General features: G+C 44.7%; 1 protein-coding gene across 1 annotated transcript in view; it reads left to right on the top strand.

Moving 5' to 3' along the window:
• Positions 1 to 6,565: 6,565 nt before the first annotated feature.
• Positions 6,566 to 8,988, top strand: part of LOC127146372 (NADH-ubiquinone oxidoreductase chain 5-like) — a 5,911-nt gene continuing 3,488 nt past the window's right edge. Inside the window, 1 exon segment of the mRNA XM_051080769.1 lies at positions 6,566 to 8,988. This exon segment is cut by the window's right edge and continues 2,399 nt beyond it. The gene's annotated coding sequence lies outside the window, so the exon portion shown is untranslated.

Raw genomic sequence — 8,988 nt, 5'->3', positions numbered from 1 at the left:
AGGAAGGAGCTTGGGACCGGACAGTGGGAATCTCGGATCTTGAACGAGAAGAAAGAGGCAGGAAGACTGAGTTATGAGCTCAGCTGCTCTTCTTATTAGTTTCTCGGTGAAAATCTCTTATTAGGGATCTCTACGTTATGAGCTTTCTCCCTTTCATTCATCAGAGTGAGAACCGAGGATCTTGAACGAGAAGGAATCGGGACGGACGCGCCTAGCAGCCGAGTTGGAGTCATAAGTCGATCTTTCATCAGCTGGATCTCTTTCTCTTTTTGTTGCGGTAGTTAGATCTTGAACCTGGAAAGGATAGGGGAGAAGCCCCATTTCTGCTGAGGGAGCTCGAACTCATTTTCATAGGATGTGCTGAGTTCCGTCACGAAGTTCCCAGCTATTTCTCAGAATCAAAGGTATGCTCTAAAATGAGTTTAAAGGGAAAGGTATGAAGCAGCTTTTCCAATAGCGAGAGGAGGGGACTCAATAGCTAAGAAAAAAGGAGAGGAGTGGGACAGGACTTTGAGGATCGGCTTACGGGAGAGGTCCCAGTGTAGGAGCTGAGTTCAGCGCGAATAGAACCCAATAAAAGACAAGAAGAAGAAGAGACCTACGGCAACGTACCTACGGCAACTCATATTGCATTGAGCCTCCGGAGGCCTACTACGCCCCTTGTGTTAAGCAAATTCTCTTTTATCCTCAAATTCTTTGAGCCTTTCATTCATTGCCTTTTCTCGGTTCTTGCTAAATGTGAGTTTTGAGACGAAGGTGAATATGGATTTCTTTCCTTGCACTCCTAATCCTAATAAGGAATAAGGAAGTCCTTATGAAATGAGCTTTGATTGATTGAACCTCTCATCATTTGGAGTCGTCCGGAGGTTATGAAATAGCTCGACTGTAAGGAGAGGGGGAGAAGCGAAACGACTGTGAAGGAGTGCATTATTCAATAGCTCGACTCAAAATAGAGGAGAGGGGAGAAGCGAAACGACTGTTAAGGAGTGGTATTATGAAATAGCTCTCAAAATAATCAATGAACAAAGAGAAGCGACTGGAAAGGAGTGCAACTCAGAAATCTCTGAATTCATGTCTTAAGCAATGAATCAATGAAGAAGGCGATCAGACTGATCCTTTCTCGTTTTTCTTGCTAAATCTGACTTTTTCGAATCTTTCTATATAACGAAAATAGATAAAAAAATCAGGCATTTGACTTTCTTTCTCCTCTCTTTCTCCGGACCACAAAGTAGAACTATAATCAAAGTCTGTTCATTTCTTTGATAGGCTTGATTCTTTCATTGCGTTTTCCCGTCTTTTTTCTTGCAAAATGGTCCTTTTTCTCATCTTTCTATTTAACGAAAATAGAGAAAAAATTCAAGATTTTGAATGAAAAGTTGCTGCCAGCCATACCCAAAACCTAGCAAATTGTGAATTTTCGCTAAGAAAAAGAAGAAATTTCATATGTCAAAATCAGTCCAAGGCTCAAAGAATGATCGAAAGAATGATCTTTGCGAGTGGAAGAGGTTCGCTTAATATGGAATCTTGAGTCAAAAGGACGGGCATCTCTCTTTGTATTTGTCTAAAAGGAGTCAATGAACAAGGAATTTCATAAAGAAAGCGAAAGGACTGAATTCTAATATAAAGAAGGAGTGCAACGAAAGAAATCCATATAAAGAATAACCTCCGGATACAAAGGTTAGGACTCATGAAATGGAATATGAACCCGTCACCTGGACCTTTGTTTTTGGTTCTACGTAGCTTATCCGAAGGACTTGTTTTTGATTCCACTGATTTTATGGGACTGATTTTGACATATGTTTTTTCTTCTTTTTCTTAGCTCAAATTCAGAAAATGCTAGGTTTTGGGCCTATACGGAACGCAACTTTTCAAGTCAAATGCCTTGTTTTTCAGTCTATTTTCGTTCAATATCAATCTGATTTTTTCTCACATTTTGCAAGAACCGAGAAAACGTCAACTTTGATTTGAACTTGTCATTTGCTTAACACATTCATTCCCGCTCCCTCTTCCTATGGTCGAGCTACTTCCGTCCCTCATCTGGAGCTTTTTCTTTCTCCATATTTTCCGTTTAGCATGAAATCAAGATCAGACTTCCAGACGATTCGGAGCATTCTTCCTGTCCGTCTTCCTCTTTCTTTCACTTTCATTTTCAAATCCGGCTCGCTCCCGGCTACGTGTCCTTTGGACCCTTCGCCCGCTTAGAAGTGGATTCGAACCACTGACACAAGGATTTTCAGTCCTTTGCTCTAACCAGCTGAGCTACCGCGGAGTGGGCCACTCTCCGTCAGTCTCTTTTCTTTATCGAATAGCGCTAGTAAGGGACTCAAAAAAGAGATAGATATAGGGTTTTCGCTTGTTCGTCAAGCTTCTCTCGCAGCTCTTTCAACTGCCGCCTAATCTCCCAACATGCTCAAGAACCGAGAGCCGTCCAGTCCCCCGCCGTAGGGAGCTTGCTTATAGAAAGAAGATAGGCCGGTCAAAGAAAAAAAAAGGCGAAAGAGGCTCTCCGTTCCTAGTCATTAAGTAGTGCTATTCGGGGGACTCCACCAAAAGAGGTTCTTTCTCTCACGCCCGCCCGTTCTGCTGGAGGAAATGGGATGAGAACCCATGATACAAGAAGATTGTATGTCGATTTAGCAAACCAATGCCTTTAGCCACTCAGCCATACCTCCAACTTCTTTCTCGGAATTTGAGCTCTCAAATTCTTCTCAAATCCTTTGAGCCTCCGCTAGGAGTATATTCCACTCAAACTTGCCGTAGCGCGCTAGCGCGCGTACTCTTCCTCGAGATATATGAGCGAGACTCTCTATACAGATCTATGGATCTCCCCAGCATCAAAGCGAGACTCCATCCAAATCTGCCACTCGTTTGGCGACGCCTTCTTTTCTATGAAGACCCCACCACTGAATGATGAACTTTGCCAGTCTCCGCCTTCATTCAAAGAGAAAAGAACTTGCTTACTTAGTCCTTGTGCTAAGGACCACCGAAATGCACCGGAATGAAAGAAAGGTAGTTCAGCGGTGGAAGAAGGAAATAGAAAAAGCTCATCCTTGGTCAGCATCATTCTTGCTTATCCCCCCGAATTCTTCTCGAATTGAGATCATAATCGGGGATCAATCCTTAAGAGAGAACTCTCATTGTGAACCTGAATTCGGTCTTTCCACCGGGGAGGCAGATGAGGCTCAAATCCTAACTCCCCGTTCTCCTTGAAATAAAGGCAATGAAAAGACTTGGACATGAAGAGAAAACGAAGATTCCCTACCCTCGATCCGATCTAAAAGCTGCACAAGATAAAAGGATGGGAGAACGGATATACCTACCCGCTTGCCTCGTGGTCGAGTTTCGTCCGCCTCTTGGGAACTCTTCGTACCGCTCCGTGGGTCAACTACGGATTTCTTAGTCATCCGTAGAGCTCATCTCTCTCCCATAGTAATCTTTGGCATAGTCTTTCTAAAAGATCAAAACGAAACTGCTCAAGAAAGAAGTTGAGATTATCAAGATGAAATAAGATAATGATAATCAAGTCATAACTATTTATCTCAGTCTTTCTCTTTCTTATCTCTTTCACTCTTTTCTTCTTTCATTCTTTCATTTGCTTTACACATGAGTTTAGGACAAATACCGGTATTTCAGCCGACCCAACTGTCTCAGGGAAAGAAGGTTCGCCGACCCTATCAAAGAGTGAGAGCTGCTCCAAGACTCTTCGATCTACGATCCTCTTGTTCCCTTTCTTCTTCGAGCTGAGCTGCCTTGTTACCGACTCCCCTATTCATCCTTTCTTTCTGGAACTCTCTTCCACTTTCTCTGACCTTTCTTCTTGAAATAGTACTCTTCCCCGCCATAAGAAAAGATAGGGATTCTGGTGGAGCATATGAGACCCTACCCGCAGCACCCAAGTCAGTCCGCCGCACGAGATACTGATTAAGATAGGGTCCCTAGGCTTGAACTTTCTTCCTTGCCGTAGGTCTGCAGTCGTTCGCCCCTACTTTCTAATAGTGAAAGATCCACTACCGCTCTCAGACTCCTAACTACGGCTCCTCTCCTTCCTAACCTCAGTCGAGTGGCTTCGCTCCTCTCCTTCCTAACCTCAGTCGAGTGGCTTCGCTCTGAACCTGACAGTCGAGCCGCTTTCGCTCGTCTTGACCCCTCCAAAACAAAGGTCCTCAATGAGAGGATTTCTGACTCGTCCTACGTAGCTTAATTAGGCATTTGAGACGAGACTGAATCAATGAATAAAGTCAAAGAATTTGCGAAAAACCCGTCAAAAGGACCAGTGGGCTCCGTTAGTCTTGCTTTTTCCGTCGCAGTAGCATAAGGAGCCCTTCTTCTTGTCGTTGAAGAAGTGGTCGGTAAGCTCTGAAATGAACTAAGGCCCCTTGGAGGCGCTTTCACTCTATTTCATAACCTAGGCTTTTCTTCTTTTTCTTTCTTATCTTTTTGTGATGCTGCTGCCCGGCGGCCACATAGAATTGAGTTCTTCTATTTATCAAGATATTGCAAATTGAGTTTCATAGTTAGGAAGTGAGACAGCAATGGCCGGCACCAAAGACGCTTGTTTTCATCCCCTATCCTCTCCCTCTACTCGTCTTAGAAAGAAGAGATAGGGTCTCACTCAATTACATCGATTACAGTCTCAAAGGGTCGAGCTAACCTCTTTTTTTCTCTCCCACTGAACTGAATGAGGCTACTACTTTCCGAAACATCTCATGAAAGAGCATACCTTCCCCGATCCAAGGGACCGGACACCCAGGGATGCTGGACGGTAGGTACGAAGTTGTCCTACTTAACCCAGACTACAGGCACGAAGGTAGCAGCTCTCCGCCCTGGTGAAGCTAGCACGCGTCTCCCGTACCGCTTCTCTCCCTTGAAATGCATGAGCAGGGGTAGCTATGGCAGGCAAGCTCGAAAGGACCGACTTAGAGGCTCCATACTGGAAACTGGGGACCCAACCTTCACTCTTTTTTGATATCGGTTGGGACCCGGAGTATGGGTTTTTCTTTTCCATCCAAAAAGAGGAGCAAAGGACAGAAAGGACAAGACAAGAGCGCGGAAGAAGGGTGTTAAGGACTGCCCTCGTTCTCCATTTCTTTATGAACATGACTTGGCTCGCTATAAAGTATCTGCCTGTCTGCCTCAATGCCTGCTGACTCAACTGCGTACCTAGTATAAATCAATGTCATAGGCTCATCACCTTCTTAGCTTCTAGTCTGCTTTCATTGAGGTCTGAGATGACTGGACTTCTGATCAAAGAAATATTCCCAATTCACTACATTATATATCAGAAAGATTCAATCTCAGAATTGATCATCTCGTAACCGCTACGTGGGTCAGGTGCGAACTGAAACTCTTCGCTATAATCCAATGAATTTACCTCTAGGAAAGATGAAAGTAGACAATTTCTCCTTCTCAATAAAGAATGGACGTGTTCTATACTAGTTTGACATACAACATAGGCCTCAACAAGCTACCTTTCTTTTCACAATCCTTGGTCCTTCCGTAAGCTACCGAAAGAGCCGAGCAATAAGGTCGCTTCGCATTGCCCGCCGAGGGGGCGATAGGCGAACAAGCAAAGAAGGCCGTCAGTAAGGGGACGAAGTCGGTGAGCTGATAAGCAAGAGTCCGGGAGGTGAGCCGCGATAGCTACCGCTCCTAGGGCACGAAAGTGGGTGACTTTACTAGGTATCTTTTCTGGGTATCAAAAAGGTATAGCAGGCGAACTAGCGTGGCCGATACGCAGCGAAGCAGGTGTATCCTAGTAGTAGGGGATAGGCGAAGAGTCGGAAATAGCTTTCAGGTCCGTAAGGAAGAGGGGGACTTCACTGGGCTTTTAGGGAAATAGGGCGGGAGTTCAGCGAAGAGGAGGAGCGCTGATAATCATCTCTCAGGAGTGGCTTGCTTTGGCACATTTCATGTCACAGGGCGGGTAGAAAGAAAGTGCGTGAACCAGACATTTATGAATCAGGAGAGTCAAATAAGAACATAAGCTACGCCCTTCTTCTTATCCGAGTTCTTCTTATTAGAGAAAGAGGCAGAAAGGGATTTCTCATATTTCTCGTCAAATAAGAACATAAGCGAAGCAACTAAACTCCGTTGTACTACGTTGTAGAAGTGGAGATCAGAAGTCATAGGGTTCTTCGGACTCGGTGGGAATCACTATTCTCTCTTCATTCTCTCTTTCATGATCTCTTTACTCAGGATCGGATCAAGGCACGGGAGAAAACCAAGTAATGTAATGCCCTAGTGCTGGATGAAAGAAAACAAGAGGACGGCCTGAAGGATCGAATTCAAAGGGGGAAGACACACACACCCGTACAAATTGTACTCGGAAAGAGACCCAATCCGCCCCAGTCAAACAAGAAAGGGGCAAGAAAACACATACCAAAAGGTAGACTTAGCAGGGAAGACGTTCGTTCACACCCTACCCCCCTGACTCACTCACAAAAATCAGACAAACTGGGGGACAAGAAAGAAAAGAAGGCACTAGACCCGTCCTTAGTCGTCTTCAATCTACCATATTAGGGAAAGCACCGATTTACCGCAAAAAAAACCATTCATTCTCCGACAAGCGGGGCATTTGAGGCAAGAAAATACAGGACCTGGTTCCCTCACCCAATGGTTTATGCGATGCAAGCAGGCTAGGAAGATAATGAGTCCATTCCAAGAATCCAAGGGTTCGGGGAGGTAACAGAGACTAGTTAGCCCGCCCAGCCGGGAAAGAAGGTTTGCTCCGAGATCCCGATCGAGAAGACGACCATTGATTTCTTTCAGTCCAGACTTCTAACCTCTTCTGCACCCCCGAGTCAACTCAGCTGCTCCTATGATTCTGCTTTTCCTTATCCCACTCGGTCAAGTAGCATCGCCCCGATCCGGCTTCTTTCATTTGTGTAGGCTTATGCAGAGGCGGCATAAAGGTTCATCTTTCCTTGTGGTCTTTCGTCCATTTGTCTTTGAGAAGTCCCATCGGTGACCTCCAAACCAAGCATCATTCTCCTTTCTACGCATCGATACCGGTCCGAAGGTGCGAAGCGAAAGGACTGTTAAGGCTCAAAGAATGATCGAAATTCCACTAAAAAGTCCCATTGGACTCCATTGATCTTTGGATAACCTGTTGGGGACTGTCTTTCTGACCCGGGCTGACTCAGTCTTTAGTCTTTGTCAACTCCTTACTCCGCCTGCCCCCTACTCAATTTCTAATCCTTCATGAGCAGAGGACCCATCCTCCCCATTTTTTCTTAGAGCCTCAACTCCTACGGAGCGTCCTACGTAGCTTAATAGAATATGATCTTTCTCCTAGGCTTTTCCTGCTTTGTCCCACTCCGCGGTTCCACTTTCACTTTCTGGGAGTCTGACCTCTTCTAAGTCCGGTATAAGATAGATCTACCTTCATGTGCGTCTGTCTTTCGTTTCGTCTCAGTTCTTGTCGTAGAGGTAGTCTACTACGGTCTTTCAGTTGTAGGACCATTGTCAAAGTGTCAAACTAATTCCCTCTGGACCGAGAAGTCGATTCGTCCCTTTAGTTTAGACTCTTTCCCTCCTGCCTTCAAGTAAGGAATGCTTTTTCGCTTCGCACCTTTATTGAGCTGACCAAGCAAGCGCAACCACGCTTTTTCTATTGAGAAACTGAGCTTGAGCTGCCAGATCGAGCGAGAGGTTGGGCCTTGAACTAAAGCTGATTAACCTAACAACAATTAAGAGATTTTGGACTCTGCTTGCTTTGAGTGCAGCAAGCCGTTAGGCCGCCCTTCTACTTTAGTGCTGACGATATAAAAAGGTCAAAAAGCCTCGGCTAAGACCCATAAGTGAAATACGATAGGCTTGACAATTAAGTGGACGAACCTTCAAAAAATAGCCAAGATCGGTTCTTCAAGAAGGGCTTAAAGGAACTGAGACTTGACTTCATCAGGTTAAGAGAGAGAGGAATCGAGGGAGATAGGCTGCATGGTTAGGTGGATACTTTGAAACAGGTGATAGCTGACCAAGTCAGTAATCTTATACATAGAATATGCCAGTGATAAAAGAAGAAGGAAGGAGGCTATAATGGAAGAAAGTGAATATAGTCTTGAAAGAGGGTGAAGGTGTCCGACTATCGATGCTGAGAATCCTACTTCTTGATTCAGAAATGGAAGAAGATAACTTGCGCAACTGAGAGACCCTACATCAGGTCGAGCCCTTGATCCTGGGCGATTCCCCTTGAATGATCTTCCCCTTAGGCTAGTCCAACAAAGGAGACTCAGAGCCTCTCCAGGTTCCGCACCCTACTACTTTACCTAGCTTCTGAGTTCAGTTAGTCAGGATAGACGGATGGAGATTGAAGAATCAGTCTGCGGAGATCCGGCTTCTGCCTCTCTTTCCTTTGTGAGTCGGTCGAGCTACCAAGCGATTCAGATCATTATGGTCGATCGGTCTAAGATCAGAGAAGAAGAAGAAAAGAGTGAGTTGGAGATAGGCTTTCTTCTTTTCTCCTTTCTAATCCCACGTAGCGGTAGAATAGGACCGGATTGAGTAGGGTGTTGAGGGAATTGTGTTCAGAACAGTTTCAAAAGGGAATTGATTCTCAGTGGAATGAGAGACTGAAAGCGAGACAGAAGGCATCGGGGCGGGGGCCCCCTTGCAGCTGAGTCAGAATACGATCAGTGAGTAGAATAGGAGGGAATTTCTATCATAATCAACTCTTTCACTTCCTAGGACCATAAAGAAGATTAGTAGGAACCTTGTATCGACCAAAGCAAGATAGTCTTAGTCAGAAAGGAGAGAGCGGAAGTCTCAGTTTCATGAGTAACTCAAAGACAAATAAATAGATGATGAATTCTTCCATTATATTATAAGAAAGGGAAAGAGGCTCAAAGATCATTGAATAAAGAGCTCAAAGAATGTGAAAAGCGACTGAAAGTTCGCCTTTTATATAGGCCTAATTCATTAATATGGATTTCTTTCGTTGCATTGCACTCCTGATAATATTCTCATTCAGTCCTTTCGCTTTCTTTATGA

Source organism: Cucumis melo, unplaced genomic scaffold, assembly GCF_025177605.1.
Source record: "Cucumis melo cultivar AY unplaced genomic scaffold, USDA_Cmelo_AY_1.0 utg000634l, whole genome shotgun sequence".
Taxonomy (NCBI): domain Eukaryota; kingdom Viridiplantae; phylum Streptophyta; class Magnoliopsida; order Cucurbitales; family Cucurbitaceae; genus Cucumis; species Cucumis melo.
This window is presented reverse-complemented; position numbering and strand designations above follow the sequence as displayed.